General features: G+C 39.8%; 1 long non-coding RNA gene across 1 annotated transcript; it reads right to left on the bottom strand.

The window, feature by feature from the left end:
• Positions 1-960: 960 nt before the first annotated feature.
• LOC135195633 (uncharacterized) lies at positions 961-12,962 on the bottom strand. The gene is made up of 2 exons (XR_010310199.1): positions 12,836-12,962; positions 961-3,480 (listed from the first exon to the last, which is right to left on the bottom strand). It is a non-coding gene; the product is annotated as an uncharacterized LOC135195633 (long non-coding RNA).
• Between the last annotated feature and the right edge of the window lie 6,784 nt (positions 12,963-19,746).

The raw sequence follows: 19,746 nt of genomic DNA on the forward strand, positions 1-19,746 counted from the left end.
CAGCTGATTGCATTTTACTGACATCATCACTGTCTTTAGTTGTTGAATGGAACTTTCGTAAATTATCAAAGCTAGGTTCAACAAAGCCGATTCTATATCATGTTTTTCGTACATTCATCACCTAAAAGGGAAACCATCGTTTTGTTCCCATTTCATAGCCATTCTCAAAAAAACACTAATAATAACAATACTATAATGAACGTTAATTTTCGTACACAATTATCGTTCATTTGACTGAACTGTTTCAAACAACAGTTACAAACCAGGACGCTTTGCATGCTGCCTCACTTGATGTTCGCCGAGTTTTTGTTATAAAAAACACAGGGGAACGTGCAAACAGAAAGTGTCATAAAATAATTTTAAAACAAAAAATGCCATGGATGGTAACCGAAGATGATTTGTATGATAGCAATGACGAAGCTGAAGTCAACTCACCAGAACCAGACTGAAATCCCTATGATGGTGGCATATGTAATCAATTTTGTCATATGAATGAGAAACTTTTAATGAAAAATGAATATTATGTTAGCCTAAACGTTATTACTCCTGTAATTACACTATCATTGAAATTTCCGAAAGGTTACCGAAAGATAAAGGTTGCTGTGAGAGCAACCGTAACTCAATGTTTACATTTTCTCAGCTGAGGTTGTATAGATAAAAGCTGGTTTCATTGATATAGAATTATTCATCAAATAGGCTATTCGTTATGAAGATATGCCAATAATATACAAGATAAAAATGGTTTTATTACCTTTATCATCAGTTTATATCATAATGTGAATCTTCATGTATGTTGGTGGTTATCGCGCCGAGGCTAGCCTACCGATACACATCTTAGAATTCAAGGGTTGATTTTTAGAACTGCAGTATAAGACGAACCTCAATTTTTAGGGATGAATTTTAGGATTTAAAGGTTGTCTTATGCGCAGAAATATATGGCATATAAAATGAAAAATTAAGGAAAGAAGGTGAATCACTTTATTAGGGTAAATAGAAGATAACATGGACCATGCTCCTTTTGCCTAGGAATCCAACAAGTAAGCATCTCAGCCCTTGATTATACATTTAAAATTTAAGAACATCACATGCTAGAAATTGGGTAGTACCAAAGAAGAGTCCTTGAAGTATATTATAACCTCGCCATCATAGAAGATTTTGAAGGATGACCTATGTGGTTGTGATCTAGTATACGGAGACATTAAGGTTAACTTACAATGCAAACGTAACCATAACTGGAGGGCATACATAAAGGAAGCCATCTAAGTGAGCACAAAGCTGCACTTCTGGTCCTGTGTTCTGCAGTATTGACCATAGACAATCTGGGACAGTACAAAGCTTATGAGTTGGTCATAAACATGTCTGGGGCTTACTCATCCAGTTTCAAGTAACCAGAATAGTTGATAGTGTGGGGGAACATGGACTCTTCCTTTCCACCTCTGTGAGGGGTTGAGCACAGGAAGAATCTGGGTCAGCCCTCCTCTCCTGAGAAGGCAATCAGGAACAAGCATGTGTCAGTACTGGAGATTGAACATGAGAAATTTTGTGACCAGATTTAACCATGGTCATCTGTTCCTGTAAATAGGTACAGAGATACATAGTTGTCACTCCAAAAAGAACAAATGTCTTTGTAAAGACTTCTTAGTGTTCTTGTGGAGGGTTGCCTTTCAGACCTTCTCCTTACACTTCCACCACTCAAGAGGTGGGGACACCTAAGAGGCAAGCGTAGGAGGAGGGGGGAGAGGCGGACATAACACATCATGCTTCTTTGACCATAAGCTCTCCAACCTCTATCAGGTCCACCAAGGACTGAGTAGAGGAAGGCATTCTAAAATGGACAGAAGAGTAATGGGAGCTGCAAAAGCATCAACAGAGGATGCTACTACTAATGCAGAAGTGTCAGTTGAGTTCTGTAAATGCTAAGGCATCTTCAGTTAACTCTCTAGTCTCATTAGGATGCTACAGAGTGGTTAGCTAAAAAGTAGCAGATATGGAATTGTAAAAACATTCCACGAAAGTACCAGTAACAGCCATCGCGCCATCAAACTTCTCATCCCAGGAGCATCCAGGTTGGTCATCATCCAGTCTAAGCATACCATCCCTGGACCAAACCAGTGGTAATGGATCAGTACCATTGTTGCCCCCAGAAGACACCATCAGTATTTTATTCAATTTCTTCCTCTAAAATCAGTACTTCTATACAGAAGGTAACAAAGACTATACACGGTTCAGTGATAGCATATAGTACTCGTCCTATACAAAAAGAGTATACAGAATAAGGGTTAATATCTACAGAGGACTTAAACAAGCAAACACTTAAGTCACAACCTGAACACTGATGATCAAACTTCCTCACAGAAAAAGCATCAAGTCTCATTGTTCATACAAGGATATCACACTTTACTAAAAGACAAGTCGGAAATTAAGTGCAACAACTACAGTAGTCATGTAAGATGTCCGGCAGTGGTGAAAGCATCTGAATAGCAGTTCAGCTGAAGAAAAAGTGCTGATGAGTCAAGAGAGTGGATTGTGCTCCACTCTTAACTCATTTGCTGCTGGTTAATTACCTTACTATGTATTTCAAGATCCAGACCAACTTTTGCCAAGGTATATCCATACAGAACATAAAGGAACAAGCATAACTAAAACAAGTGAGTTAGATAAGAAGTTTAAAGGAAGAGCATTAAAAGGAGAAAAAGGATGAAAAAATATGCTCCACTTGAAAATGCAAAAGTGGAAGGAATTTATGAACACTAAAATTCTAAGATACAGCTAGTACCAGCATGAGTAAAGGCTAAATTGAAAGTTTGAGAATGCTTATTGAAGTGACTGTTGAGGATGTACAAATGATGATTAAGAGGTTGAATCCAGGGAAGGACACCATAATTGATAGAAATGCAGGTTTGATGCTACAGTACAGCAGTAGTAATGTAAATGAGTGGCTTATAATAATGTGGAGGCTGAAAAAGGAAAAGGCTCCAAAAAAAAGAAATTATCGATCTATGTATGGGTAAAATGCCAAAGATGATTGTAAAAGTTTTAGTGGGTTAACATGAATGGCATGATTTTTACTGATAGAGCAAGACAAATAACAAGATTGATCAGGAAAGAAAAGTAAATGTTTGGAAAAGGAAGCAGAATGTACAAAATCTATAACAAAACAGACAAAAAAGTAACAACAACCATAGAACACTCAAGAAACGTAGTGTTTTTATGTGGAAACAAGGTTTTCATAAAATTCTTAAGAAACAATTGTGTGAAGTCTGAAAGTAAAGTGAAAAAGCTGCACATGGTACATGTGGCCCAAACAAATATCTCAGGCCCTAACAAATATCTCATGATATAATTTTCATACAAGCAGTGATTGTTATGATTTTTCATAACAAAAGCAAAGAATGTTGGAGAGTGAGAGGTTTGGTGTAAAAGTAGAGCTGAGTCAAGGGTGTACACATCTCCAAGGCTGTTTGTCTTCTAGATGGAGCACTGAAATGAATGAAAAGGAATTGGAGCATTGAAGTGAAAGAAAAGGAATTAAATGAAAATGAATGAAGAGTGGAAAAGCTGATACTTGCAGATGATAAAATACTGATTGGAGATAGTGAAGAGACCCTGCAGAAACTTGTGACAGTCTGAAATGTTTGAAAAAAAATGTTGAAAATAAATGTGAGGGAGACTAAGTTATCAGGGTACATGAAAACCAGGAAATCAAGTAATGAATATTATTATTGATGTTGGAAGAATGAAAGTGACTGATTTATAAATGCATTTTGGGAGAACGTATAACAAATGAGGGTAGGGTTACAAAGGTAAGATTTAGGAGTGACGAAAAACAACAATCCCAGGACAATTCAACAAAATCATGACTAGCAGTAGAAAAGAGAGGAAGAGAGAGAAGAGAGAGAGATAGAGAGATGAGAGAGCGGAGGAGAGAGGAGGGGACGAGAGAGAGAGAGAGAGAGAGAGAGTAGAGGAAGAGAGTGTGGCAGTTCATTAAATAATTGAACTACAATAAAAACACCCATTACTTGCTCATAACCTTTTAGTCTTATCCTGTTTTTAAAACATTTAATTTATTTTTGACATTCCAACCACTAAGTAGTACATAAAAGGGATTTTGACGAAGGAAAAATCTATTTCTGGGTGATTGGCTCGTGTCGCCCTATGAAAGTAATCCTTAACATCATCTTTCTAGGTAAAATTATCCTAAAATTACCAGAGAAAAAACAAAATTAAGAAAATGTCAGTAAGACTGACTCGCTCACTCTTAAAAAGAAGTGTCGGTATGATATAGGGGCGAGTGTGGAAACACTACCACGAGACAAACACCAATTAGAACTTCCCTATCAGAATCCCCCTAAGCGGGAGAGCCGATACCAACGGGCGATGCAGCCTTCTACTACTACTACTAGAGGACGCACGGACAGCAGCGCCCCTAGCGGTCATCCTTAAATAAAATATAAATACATCTTGTCCTGCAAGGGGGGGAAAACAAACAATAAAAAGGGATGGGTTTCATAGGGCGACACGAGCCAATCACCCAGAAATAGATTTTTCCTTCGTCAAAATCCCTTTTCTGGGCTCAGCTCGTGTCGGCCTATGAAAGAGTACCAGAGAAACAGACAAGATGGAAAAGGGAAAAATGAAAACATATTAAAATGATGGATATAATATAAGTAAATCAAATACAGCATACAAATTAAGTACTTAAACTAACTTATTACAGTAATCAATAACAGAATGTTAGTAAACTTAAAGTACTTAAATGGTAGTAACAAAATCATAAATATGCATGTAAAACAAGGAAATGTTTGAATTTACTTAATTTTATAAGCCATATAAGTACAATTATATACATACATGTGACCTACCCTAGCATAAAAAATAAGGGTAGGTACACCCCAATCCATCATTAAATAACAATTAATACAATTAATTCAAATATGTACAAACACATTGTGACTGAAGTTATCACAAATCCAATTGGAGAATTTATACAAACATATTGTGGCCTACCCTAGCATAAAAATAAGGTAGACCACTGAAGTACATATCAGTACAAGGGTGGTTGTCCCTAGCAAAAAAATAAGGGACAAACCACTACAACACACAACGGCTAAGGCTATGCTGCTGAGTAGCCTGGTGATAGGTTGAGGCATGTTGGTTGAAGTAGGTAGAAAGGAGACCTGGATTAATACTACAACTACTAAGCAGTATCAGGGGAAACTATGTTTCCCGCTGCTACTGCTGAAAACTTTAAAGATTCCAAGGACTTTAAATAATGTCGTTTAAAGACTGTCGGGGATTTCCATCCAGTATACTTTCTAAGATCCTCAAAGTTCATATGTTGGAAATAATTAATAGAGGTGGCTACTCCCCTGATATCATGTGCTTTTGGGAATGACTCAGGGTTGGCTTGTTTAATGAAGTAAAGGATTTGCTGTCTAATAACCTTTAACTGACAAAGTACCACCTTTTTCTCTCATGAAGAGAGCACCAGAGGATCTAGAAGAAGTACGAGAAAGAAAGGCTCTAAGAGTTGATCTGGGCAGAGAGAAGGATCCTGTGGAAGTGGGATAACCTTCCAAGGAGCCCACCTTGCAAGAGGATCTTCATTTTGGCTAAAAAGCTACGATCCGGAGCAAGTAGAACTTCTCCTGATGGGAGGAATTCCACATGACCCGCATCCCTGGATAGAGCCGACAGTTCTGAAATTCTCGCTCCTGAGGCTAGGCTTAATAAGAATAATGTCTTCCTCAGGAGCATTATGAATGTACAAGATGAGTTTGTCAGTATCTGAAGCTAGTTTGAGAACATCATTTAAAAAACATGAAACTGTAGTAGGCCTCTGAGAAGGGTTCTAAGTCTAGCACAGGCTTTAGGGATAGATGTGAAATAAGATTCAGTCAAATCTATCTGAAAACCTACTTGAAAGATTTTCTTCAAAGCCGACTTATGAGTGGTAATCGTGCTAGCTGCTAAACCTTTTTCAAATAAAGATCTGAAAAAGGATATAGCCAAATTAACTGTCATGGTTGTAGTGTTCGATTCTCTCAAGAAAGATGCTAATTTTCTTAACAGCTGAGTCATATTGTCTAATGGTTGACTCCCTTTTATCTGATTCTAGGAAGAGAATATTCTGTGGATCAATGTCAGCATCTTTATTAGCCGCAAACTTCATGAAGTCCATAAAGTTAGGGTCTGGAGAGTTCCTGAGGAAGCGAACACAGTCCTCATTTGTACTGATTGTGATAGTTTGGGGTTTGGGGATCCGTTGAGGTCGGAGGACCCCCCCAATTTCCAAAAGGAAGTGGATACCAGTTGCTCTTGGGCCAGTTTCGGTGCAATCAGAGCTATTATCCCTTTGAAAGACCTTAGTTTGTCTAGGACTTTCAAGAGAAGATTCACTGGAGGAAAAACATAAATTCTCCTCCATTGATTCTAATCCAACGACAGGGCGTCCGTGGCATAAGCCAAGGGTCCAGGTTGGGGGCCACATAGCAAGGGAGCTTGTGGTTTGCTTGTGAGGCGAAGAGGTCCACTTGGAGACCTGGGACTCTCCGGCTTACCCACTGGAATGACCCGACGTCCAGAGACCACTCTGATTCCAGAGGGACTGACCGGGACAGGGCGTCTGCTATCACATTTCTTACTCCACCTCCAGGTGAGTGGCAGACAGATGCCATTTGTGTTTGCTTGCTAATGCAAAGATGGCTATCATGACATGGTTCACATGTTTGGATTTGGACCCTCCTCTGTTGATGCAATGAACTACCACTGCACTGTCCAAAACTAGCCTTAGATGAGACTTTTTCGGGGGAAGCAGTCTCTTCAGAGTAGAAATACTGCCATTGCTTCCAACACATTTATGTGAAGCTGGCGAAATTGAACTGACCAAGTCCCCTGAACTTGTTTGAACTGAGAGTATCCCCCCCACCCGGACAGGGATGCGTCCGTGTGAATGGTTAACATTGGGAGGGGTATTGAAGGGGTACTTTCTTGGCTAAGTTCTTTACTTTTGACCAAGGCCGTAGTTGGTTGCGGAGGATCTGTGGGATTACTGACAACTTGTCTCGATATTTGGAGTTTGCTTTTGACCGCCAAATTCGATTTATATCTTTCAGCCTTGCTTTCAGAAGGATATCTGTTACCGAAGCAAAACTGAAGAGACCCTAGGATTCTCTCCTGGTTTCTTCTTGACGTTTGTTTGCACTTGAGAAATTGCCTGACAGACTTTGCTATTTCCTTCCGTTTGGCTATTGGAATTGATAGATTGTGGGAGGACAAATCCCATTGGATTCCTAGCCACTGAAAACGAGATTCCGGAACAAGTCTGGATTTCGTTTTTGTTTATCTGGAACCCCAGATGTTCCAGAAAGTGAACTACCTTTTTGGTAGCTTGAGACATTCCTCGACTGTTGGTGCCCAGATTAACCAATCGTCGAGGTATGCCGCTACCATGATTCCCTGAGCTCTCAATTGTTGTACAACCACTTCTGCTATCTTTGTGAATACCCTGGGGGCTACATTCAGACCGAAGGGCATCACTTTGAATGAGAATGTCTGACTTCCTAGCCTGAATCCTAGGAATGGGCGGAAGTGCCTGGCTATAGGGATATGATAGTATGCGTCTGTAAGATCGATGGAGCATGTGACGGCTCCACGCGGAAGTAAGGTCCTTACTTGCGAGAGGGTAAGCATCTTGAACTTGTCGCAGCGAATGAAAGAGTTTAGCTTTGACAAGTCTAAGATTACCCTTCTTTTTGTTGAGCCTTTCTTTGGCACGCTGAATAAGCGACCTTGAAATTTTAGATGTTTGACTCTCGCAATAGCTCCTTTCTGAAGGAGTTCTTCCGCGTAATCTATCAATTCCTTTGATGGTACCTGATGGAATGATTTGATTGGAGGAGGATCTTGGATCCAGCTCCAGCCTAATCCTTTGGACACTATGCTCTGTGCCCAATTGCTGAACCCCCACCTGTGGCGGAAGAGGAACAGCCTCCCTCCTACCTGGGGAGCCTCATTGCTGATGGGCGGGTTGGCCACCACGCCCTCCTCTGAACTGCTTACTCCTTGTGCCCCTTCCTGCGCCACGGTGACGAAAGTAACCTCTCGCCCTACCTCTCGGTTGAGAGTAGCCTTGAGCCTCATAAGCAGGGTTAAAGGCAGGCGAGATAGCATAGGAAGTCGAAGGTTGCGATTGCTGGGGCACCAGGAGGAAAGGCTGAGTTTGCTTAGATGTAGCAGGTTGTCCTTGTTGGGTGACTGGGGACTGCTGCACAAACTGCTGCTGATGCTGGAGTTTTTTATATGGCTGGAACCTCGCTACCAGCCTCTTTGGTTTCTTGCCAGCAGTGGGAACGGATTCCTGTTTCCTAGAGGAAATACCCCACCTAGCTCTAGGCTCTGGTTGAGTCTAGCAGCTTCGTGGTGGACTTCGTTCACTGCTGACTCTGGGAAGAGATCCGCTCCCCACATGCTGGCAGTCAAGAGTCTATTAGGCTCGTGCCTAATGGTGCACTCTTGAAGAACATGCTTTCGACAGTTCTTCCTGGCTTGGAAGAAGTCAAAAGCGTCTAACAGAACCGTCTGAAATTGCGATTTCGCTAGGATTTTGAATAGCGGTTCGTTCGCGTAAGATAGCGCAGCCATTTCCGTGACGATGAGTGAGTTAAGGGACCTGCCAAACCTAGTTCGCGCATCGAACTCTGCCTGGATTAGGGAGTCCGGCAGCCTAGGTAACTTCTCACCGCACATGGTCCATAGCGCAGTCCGGCTTGAGTTTACCCTGCGTGAAAGTAGCTGGCAGGTTTTCCCATAACTCTCCGAAGGCGGGAAAGAGTGGAGAAGTGGACTCCGACTCTCTCAACTGTGGAACGGGCTCATCCTTGAGGACTGCCTGAAGAGCCTTCTCCACCAATTTCGTGGCGAACGGAAGAGAGACCTCCTCTTCCGTGGCGAAAATAGTGAAGGGGCTCTTATAGGCCTGGAGTTTAGTATTAGTACACTCCCAGTCCTCAAGGCAGTGAACCCATTCCCGTTGGGCGTGATCTCTACTATAGAGGACTGACTCCTTCGAGATCTTGTCCTCCCGTTGTAAGAGCCGTTGACGTCAGCCTAGCATATCCCATGAAAGGCTGTGACAGACCCGGAGGATAGAACTCGAAGTCCTCAATCCTTCGAGTGCCAAACTCCGGGATCGAAATCATCCCGTCCTTAAAGGGAGCGTAAGCCGCTACTCTCCATGGATTGTCCATAGAGAAAGCTGGCAAGGAGTCGTAAGACGGGAGTTGGAGAATCCCCGTGCTAGAAGCAGGGGATACTGGGGGAGGAGCCTGGGATAGCCCGACCATCCGATCCTCATTCTCTCTTACTCTATTCGAGAGTTCCTGGACCGTCTGTCCAGTTTGAGACAGAGAGCTCGACAATTGTGCGAACATCTGCTCAAAACGTGTTCCCAAAGCTGAGATTTGGGAACCAATCATCACTCCTACCTGCTCCATCACTCCTGGTGAGACAGGAGAAGGAACGCAGGAGCTGGTGCTTGCCACCCCTGCCGGCATAGCCGGAGAGGGGGCAGCGGAGGCGGGAGAAGGCAACGAGTCGGAGGTAGCGCGAGCTTTCTCCTTCGAAGCCTTGCCTCTGGAGCTCTTCGACTGGGAAGAGCTTGGCTTAGCCTTCACCGCGTCGGCGTAAGAAGTCGATGACTTCCTAGCCGAAGAAGACGAAGACGACTTCTTAGAAGTCGTCTTAGACAATGTCTTCGGTTCTCTCTTTCCCTTCTCCTTGGGAGGTACAGAGAGAGCGGGAGTGCGGCTAGGGATCTCGGATCCCGGAAAGCCTTGGAAAGAGGCGGAAGAAGAAGGGACAGGAGAAGATCCAGGAGCGCCCAAGGAAAGACCTTGGGCGCCCGACAAACCTACCTCAACCAACAAATCCTCACTCACTACCGCCATCGGCTCAAGATTCAGGTCCAGGCCGGCGACGTCTGGAACTGGCTCCTGGGCGGCTCCGACCCCCAACGACTGCTGGAGTTCTTGCTGGATGGCGGCTATGACGGGGGCGGCGGCCAAGGGGTCGACGTAGCCCGTCGACTTGCCCGCCGGGAAGATCTGCATGGCCAGCTTCCTATCCAATATATAGGGCTGGCCCTTGGCGGCGTTCTTCCCAAAGCCGCCCACCCACGCTTTCAGGGTGGCGAGGGCGACTTCCCTCACACCGCTAGCCTGAAAGAAAGGCTGAATTAGCTACCAATTGCGGACAGGGTTAACAAACTTACGAACTAAAAGTGTTAGTAAATTGATAAATAACCTCATAATGGTCTTACCCCACCAACCAGCTGATCGACCAGGTCGTAACATATAGTGCAGGCCTCGGGATGCCAGACGATAGCCTCGTTGAACAAGGTGGCACATGGGGCGTGAGACCTGCATTCGTCATGTCCGCAGGGGTCGTGCAGCGTCGCATTACAAGCGAGGACCTGGCAGTTGGTAGCCTGTAAGTGAAAACGTACATGAGTACAAAGTAAACACTTACAGCCTAACATATGCTCCGCTGGTGCCGGAGCGATAAAGTTAGATAAAACCAGAGCCCTGCTAAAATACGTGTGGTAACCATGTTGGAAGAAAGGCTATGGCTCCGCCAGTGGCGGAGGCACAAGAATCAACCAACTAGGAGTGGTGGTAATGGAAACCACAACGGATAATGGCGGGGATGGTGATAACATAAATATTATAATAAACAATTCATTGTAAAATATCTTAAATTAGGGTATATATCCTTAACATAGCATGGTAATAACATAAAAACCAACTTTTCTCCACCCGTCTACTAGAAGAGTGCGTAGGTAAGGGTAAGCTCCCTTCCGGTAGCGGGGGAGAGAAAAAAGGAAAAAAGGATAGTAGGCAAGCAATCGACCATCCATGGCACCCACCCCACCCTGCCGCTAGCGGAGCCAATATCACTATAACCAAAGGGGCCCCGGCTGCGACGGAAGGCCCCTTTCATATCGTAAGGGAGGTGGCTGAGTAATAGTAGGGGGGGAAGGAGGTCCCGGTGAAAACGCGGCGGGAGCGAGGAAAAGGGGGAAGGGATGGCCTACTCCTCCCCGCCTCACCAACTACCCGTATGGAGACCCGGTACCTCATAGTGGTCGCCCTATACCCCCTGCTGGCGGAACCCCCCGGCACCTCCGGAATGTGAGAGAAGGCTATGAGGTTGTTATGACAACCAAGGGGTCCCCCAGCTCCTCCCTACATCAGAGAGGGAGGGAAGGGGCAGGGTAAGGTGCAATGGAACACGTGACCCCCAGTGGCCTAGGCCGCGAACAACACAACCGTGGTAGGGCCACGTGAACCAAGCTGTACCAATACATGGAACAAGCACCTAGGCTAGCCTAACACCCTAAATAATAATAATAAAATACATCGAAAGGTGGAAGAGACACTTTTAGTAAAAGAGAAAGAAGCCAGGAGGAGGCACAACTATTCCAAGAAACAGGAGCCTACTCGGAGCCACGATAGCCGATGTAGAGCAAGAGCCGGGATGCTGGGCCAGAATAAAATAATATGCCCTAAATACCAAGCTAAGAGAATGGTAAGAGGGCTAACTAGCTAAAACTCGATGTAAAACAATGAACGTGATAAAGTAAGCCCATAAGTATAAGAAGTCCCAGTATGGAAGACCGGGAATTCTTACGAGGCAGCATGGCCGCCACGAGACAACCGGGGAACCGTATATGACCTATAAAAAGGAAAATACTGGTACCCGGAAGATAAAACTGTGATAAAATATTACTTATGAGTTACTTAACTTAGCCGTGGCAATTGCTGAGCGTTCCATCGTAGAATATAAGATAAATCCAGAGAAAAAATAGCACAAGGAAAATCTGCGTCTAGACGCTGGCGCTAAATTTTAAGGATGACCGCTAGGGGCGCTGCTGTCCGTGGCGTCCTCTAGTAGTAGTAGTAGAGGCTGCATCGCCCGTTGGTATCGGCTCTCTCTTAGGGGGATTCTGATAGGGAAGTTCTAATTGGTGTTTGTCTCGTGGTAGTGTTCCACACTCGCCCCTATATCATACCGACACTTCTTTTTAAGAGTGAGCGAGTCAGTCTTACTGACATTTTCTTAATTTTGTTTTTTCTCTGGTAATTTTAGGATAATTTTACCTAGAAAGATGATGTTAAGGATTACTTTCATAGGCCGACACGAGCTGAGCCCAGAAATTTGCAATTATACACACAATGTTCCACCCAACATCCTCTTTTTATTAGAGAATTTACGTTCATAATCTTCTAACTTATCAAAACGACAGTTAAAATCTAATTTCTGCAGTACAGAATAAAATTAATTTTATATAAACTGACACATAAAATTTTCTGCAGGCTTCATATTTATCTACTAAATCTTTTACAAATCAATATCAATACAGTACCTGATACAATATCAATCAATACCACAACCATAGAACTATGGCAACTAGCTACAATTTTGTTAGGACAAAGTGTATAGAGCAGTGTTGTATGGGTATTTAGAAGCTATTAATTTTACATATAGTTCTCTGAAATTGAATTAAAATTACAAAATACTTGCAAGGATGGGCTTTCAATTACTACGTTGTATGGAATTTCTGTACACTGTAAACTAAGTAAGTTGATCAAGGATACTGTACTGTGAAGGCTATATGACAGGTCTTTGTTACTCAAAAAAGTCCTGAGAGACAAACCACCCCGACTGTCCATTAACATTAAGTTTAGGTGCTACTGTACATTCCATGTCTTTTGTAAGTACATATATACATCTACATAAAAATACATAAATAGTATAGCATACCAATACTAACCCTGAGTTTACCAGATAGCAAACACTAAGAGAATCTGGAAAATTACTTATAAGCTGTTTGGTGTATTTTGTTAAAGGTTCACTGATAAAACCTTGTGAAGACACAAGAGTTGCCATTTGATTCTTCCCAGCGGTGACAACATGTGGGTGACAGTGGCCAACTGAAAAAAGAAGCAAAACAATATAAAAATGAGATATTTTAATTTTCATATTACATAGATTCTAACATCTTATACTTGTGCCTTATGGCTTCACAAGTTTCAAGCCAACTAGGCAACAAGTAAACAAGAAGATTGATGCTCATAACCTAATTACAGGCAGTCTCCGGCTTACAACATTCCAAGGTAAAGAGCGATTATCAAATATATTAATCAGAAATTATTTCCGGGTTTAAGACATATTTCAGGGTTACGACATCAATGTGACAAAACAAACATGGCTCCAAGAGACTAAACAAAATTTGGAGTTTTTTATTTCTTTTTTTTTATGAAAATCTCAATAATAATGACAAATTTTTAATCAATTTGTATTTTTCATAGTTAACCCTTTAAGCCGATTGGACATATTAAACGTTGACGAAAATTGTCTGTCGGGTGCCAAACTGACGTACTAAACGTCAAGGAAAAAAAGTTTTTTTTAAAATTCGCGGAAAAATAGTTATAGGCCTACTAGGCAAAAACTTTGAATCATGCGCCTTGGGGGATGCTGGGAGTTCATGGATCAAGGCGTTGTTTTGTTTATAATCGTTACGTAGGCGCGCAAGTGCGAATTTCTTTCTTCTCGCACTAAAAAGCATCAGCGACACATCTCAGAAATTATTTCGTCACTTTGACATAATTTTTGCACCATTTTATATTAGCCGTTAAAGTTTTATATATGAAAATGTGCCCAATTTCATGTAGAATACAACAAAAAACAGCCCATGGTTGTAGATTTTATCAGTTTTGAAATATTTTCACATAAATAACGATGTGCCAAAATTTCAACCTTCGGTCAACTTTGACTACTGAAATGGTCGAAAAATGCAATTGTACACTAAAACTCTTATATTCTAGTAATATTCAATCATTTACCTTCATTTTACAACAAATTGGAAGTCTCTAGCATAATATTTTGATTTATGGTGAATTTATGAAAAAAACGTTTTCCTTATGTCTGCGCGGTAACTCTTCCGAAAAAATCAAAATTTTTTCGTCCGATTTTCGTAATGTTTGCACAGTTTTATTTTAGCCGTTACATAAAATTGTATATATGAAAGTGCGCGCAATTTCATGTAGAATACAACAAAATACAATCCATGGTTGTAGCTTTCACCAGTTTTGAAATATTTTCACATAAATAACGATAAGTGCCAAAATTTCAACCTTCAGTCAACTTTGACTCGACCGAAATGGTCAAAAAACGCAATTGTAACTAAAATTCTTACATTCGAGTAATATTCAATCATTTACCTTTATTTTGCAACAAATTGGAAGTCTTTAGCACACTATTTCGATTAATGGTGAATTTTTGAAAAAAACTTTTTCCTTAAGACCACGCGGCAACTCTTCTGAAAAAATCAGACATTTTTTCGTCCGATTGTCGTAATGTTTGCACAGTTTTATATTAGCCGTTACATAGTTTTATATATAAAAATGTGCACAATTTCATGTAGAATACAACAAAAACAACCCATGGTTGTAGATTTTATCAGTTTTGAAATATTTTCATATAAATAACAATAAGTGCCAAAATTTCAACCTTCGGTCAACTATGACTCGACCAAAATGGTCAAATAACACAATTGTAAACTAAAACTCTTACATTCTAGTAATATTCAATCATTTACCTTCATTTTGCAACAAATTTGAAGTCTCTAGCACAATATTTCTATTTAGGGTGAATTTTTAAAAAAACTTTTTCCTTAAGTCCGCCCGGCAACTGCCGAAAAAATCAGAAATTCTTTCGTCCGATTATCGTAATGTTTGCACTGTTTTATATTAGCCATTACATAAAGTTTTATATATGAAAATGTGTGCAATTTCATATAGACTACAACAATAAACAACCCATGGTTGTAGATTTTATTATTTTTGAAATATTTTCATATAAATCACGATAAGTGCCAAAATTTCAACCTTCAGTCAACTTTAACTCGACTGAAATGGTAAAAAAACGCAATTGTAAGCTAAAACTCTTATATTCTGGTAATATTCAATCATTTACCTTAATTTTGCAACAAATTGAAAGTCTCTAGCACACTATTTCGATTTATGGTGAATTTAAAAAAAAAAAAAATTTTTTCCTTACGTCCGTGCGGTAACTCTTCCGAAAAAATCTGACATTTTTTTGTCATATTGTCGTAATGTTTGCACCGTTTTATATTAGCCGTTATATAAAGTTTTATATATGAAAATGTGCATAATTTTATATAGAATATGTACAACAATAAACAACCCATGGTTGTAGCTTTTATCAGTTTTGAAATATTTTCATATAAATTATGATACGTGGCAAAATTTCAACCTTCAGTCAACTTTGACTTGACCAAAATGATCGAAAACTGCAATTGTAAGCGACATTTACCTTTATTTTGCAACAAACAGGAAGTCTCTAGCACAATATTTCAATTTATGGTGAATTTTTTAAAACAACTTTTTTTTACGTCCACGCGTTACAAATTCATGCATCATATTGTGATAATATTTTCTCTGTGTTGCTTTGATCATTTTACAATTGTTATATACCAAAATCATCGCAATTTAGTGTACAATACAACGAAAAAATAATTAACTCATAAGCTTTAACCACTTTTTCTCACAGCACGATTTATCAATATTTATATATGATAATGATATTTTCATTTCTGATGGTTGCCTACTTAACTTCAGGCAATGACAAAAAAAGGAGCTAAAAATGAACTCTTAATCTTGAAAACTAAGCATGCTGTGATTTAAAAAAAAAAAAATTCTGCTTTGGCGCTCACTCCCGAATGCTGCCGACATACGGGAGACACTTTCGGAAATACCGGCTCGGCGTTTAAGGGTTAATATGGGTAATCATATCCAGAAATTTTGACTTTAAAAAATCCAACTTTTCCAATATATTTGATCTTCCTTCATCATAATTATTCATTTTGTGTATAAATCTGCAATTTTCTCCGTATCTGCACCATCCCCTTGCATCGTATATACAGTTCTTGTTTCTTGAACTGTATCTTGGAGCTGATGGTTGCATTTTCGTTGCAGACATACCATAGTGCGGTGATGGCTTGTTTTTTTCCTTCACCTCATGTTCTTTGTTCCTTTCTTTATTTGTTTCTTTTTTATTTTGGATTTTATTGTTTAGTTGATTTTGAGAGAGAGAGAGAGAGAGAGAGAGAGAGAGAGAGAGAGTGTGTTATCCTTATTCAAAAAAGCAAAATGGAAACATTGTTGTATTTCTTTAAAATACTATCTCATGTGAATTACAGGTACTATCCGACTTACAACCTACTCGACATACGACCACTTGCACTTACAACCTTACTTCAGACAGTTGACTATTGAGTTACTTGGCACTGCGCCATCTCATGAGAACTCTCATCACTCAGGCATGAGAACTCTCATCACTCAGGCAGCATCAGTTTGAGTTACCCTGCCCTATCTGCAGCATCATTTGGTATTAACTGTACTGTAGACTGAATTGCAAACCAATTTACGTAAGAATCGACTTCTGACATGCATGCAAGAACCTAACCCCATTGTAACTCAATGCCTGATTGTATGTAATATATACTATTACATAAATGATTAAAATATATTAGTAGAAGTACATTATGGTAAAAAAATTGAAATAATGATTATACATTACATTACAGTACTAAGTAGGCACTTATATAGTAAAGGTTTGATAGTACACCCTACCCAGTATGTTGGCCACTTTCTAAGGTTCGACTTACATCCATTTCAACTTACAACCAGTGGGTTGGAACCAAACTTGGTTGTAAGTAGGATAGTACCTGTAGTTATATTATTATTATTATTATTTGAAAATATTAATCAACATATACATACATGTACCATAAAAATTCTATCTTGGGTGAGAGAAGAGAGAGAGAGAGAGAGAGGAAGAGAGAGTGAGCTAAGGGAGAGAAGAGAGGGCGGAGAGCAGAATGAGAGAGAGAGAGAGAGAGGTCAGAGAGACGAGAGAGAAGATGAGAGAGAGAGAGAGGAGAGAGAGAGGAGAGATGAATAGGAGAGTGAAATAGAGAGATCCATTTAGGACGTTAAATTTTTCATAATTTTTAATGAACATTATACTAGCCTAGCCTACACTAGGGTAATCAGTACCATCTTTACATATAGGGTAGCCTAGCCTACACTACACAGCATACTTTATACATAAATGGCATAGTAATTATTAATTACAGTTAATTCTCTAGGTTCAATACACATTGGCTTATGACAATTCAGTAAAAAGAGAAATTGAATAACATTTAACAAGTTAGCCTTGCGAATATGATGATGACGATGTCGTGGTACATATATCGTATCTATACAAATACAGTAGCCTAGCCTTCAGTATACTGTATACTACATATACAATATAATTTAGTAATTTATTAATATATGCCAATTTTGGATGTTCAATGCATTCTGACTATGACATGTCAGTAGAAAAAAAAAAGGACATGAAACGGGAATCAGATTCGGACCGACGTCGGCATACCTAATTGAGTGATGTCAGGCTGCTGACGGCTAGTATATTTACAAAATAAAAACAATGAATATGCATCTTTTCTGTGATTCTTTAAAAAAGTTATACATTACAGTATCCAATAATATTTTATGTATTCTCATATTTCTGGGTCGACCTGTGTTCCCCGGTGAACAGATCCTGCTTTCCTCTTTTCTAGTATAAATAATCTCTAAATATACCAGAGAAAAAAGTTAGCATGGTATGCAGAGGTTACTATCCTCACGCGAGCACCCAAAGGGCGTCGGGTATAAAGTACCTGGGCCGGGTGTGTGGAAGCCTTACAATTCACGACGTCTCCTGCCAATTATTATATCATTAAATACTAACAAAGCGGTCACTGTTTTGGATTAGAAATCAGCTGATGGTGAATACGAGTTTATTTCTTTGTATTTAACTCAATTCGGAGTGAATTGCCTTTCTTCTAGTTAGCATAAAATATCTAGATATTTTACTTATATAAGACAAGGTAATTTGTCATTTTACTACGTGTTTTTAAGTTGAAATATGAATTAAATACGTCTCGTGAACTAAAATTTTTTTTTTTCGTAAACAGATTGCAGTGTGGGCACATTTATTGTGTAAAAATATTACGTGATTCTGTTCACTATTTTCACTTCATTTCATTGTAGTACGAACCTTTACTGTTATGTTACTTATCTTTTATCATCATGAAAACAACAGTAAAATGTGTCCTTTCAAGACCTGAAGTTTTGATTAAATGATTTTCTCTCAATTTTATCTACGGTTGTGTTTGATGGCGTAAGTTTACTGGAGTTATATCTTTGTTGCCAATGCACGATAATAGTACTATATGGATAAAACTCACAAACTTCGGTATACAGTGGTCCCCCGTATTCGCGGGGGATGCGTACCAGACACCCCTCCCCCCTGAATAGTTGGAACATGCAATGTTTGGAACCCCTATAAAAACGCCTAAAATGCCTATTTTGTTAGTTAAAACTCAAGAAAAACCCACTAAAAATTTTCATTCTTAATTTTTTTAATAGTTCTATCACAAAAAGTGCATTTTATGATGAAATTGATAAAAAAACCCAGGAATTTGTGGATATTTCTCATAGAAAAATACCACGAATGTGTGAGTTCACGAATCCAGAGAACGCGAATACGGGGGGTCCACTGTAGTACCTTCAAACTGGACAGTAAACAAAACGAGAGAAAATTTGTTTTTTAATCAAAACTACTGGACATGAAAAGAACACATTTTACTGTTTTCACTCCAATAAAAGATAAATACGAGTTTTTAGGTGGTAATATGACTTGAATATGTCTCGTTGTGATTGTGAACTAAATTGTGTTCTTTTTTTTTTTTCTTTTTTTTTTTAACAGACTACGTTGGCGGAACGTTTACTGAGTAAAACAATCACGTGATTCCGTTCGGAATTTACCTTTATATCATCGTCATACGAACTTCATGTTATATTTATCTTTTATCAGCATGTAACCAAAAGTAAAGTGTGTTCTTTCAAGCACAAAAGTTTTGATTAAAATGATTTTATCAGAAGTTTTGATTAAAATGATTTTATCTCAATTTTATCTACGGTTGTGTTTGATGGCATACAGTGGGCCCCACGTATTCGTGTTCTCCGGATTCACAGACTCACACATTCGCAGATTTTCTTTGGAACCTATCTCAAAATTATTTGTGGGAGGACTCGCCCACTCACAGGGTTCTCTGTGAACATATCTATAATTATTCGTGGTCCCCTGCTGCCCGCTATTTGCGGATGCAAATTTTTTGTTTTTTTGTAGAGGGGATTGTGTTTTTCATGTTATTTACTGTATAATATTTGTACATAATACAATATGAAATCATACAGCACTTACTTGTGATTAATGTTGATTATAGATGATGATGACAATATAGCCGTGCAGCCTGATGAATGACAATTAAGAGAGACTGCACAGCAAAGTAGAGGGTGCCTCGTCACCTTCAGGAGGTGCTTTGTCAGGGATTTCAGGAGGCACCACCATCTTGTGGTAATTGTACAACTGTACAAACAAGTCAAGATAGGGCTTCACTATTTCATTTATAGTATTGATGAAAGTTGTGGCCCTTTCTTTATTTCCATCCCATGCCTTGACTGTTGTCTGTACCTCCCTGACATCCCTGATCAAATTGTAGAGATCACGAAATTTCTCAAAGGCCTGGTCTGTTGATGGGATAGCATTACT

The sequence above is a fragment of the Macrobrachium nipponense genome, chromosome 16, assembly GCF_015104395.2.
Source record: "Macrobrachium nipponense isolate FS-2020 chromosome 16, ASM1510439v2, whole genome shotgun sequence".
In the NCBI taxonomy this organism is placed as follows: Eukaryota; Metazoa; Arthropoda; class Malacostraca; order Decapoda; family Palaemonidae; genus Macrobrachium; species Macrobrachium nipponense.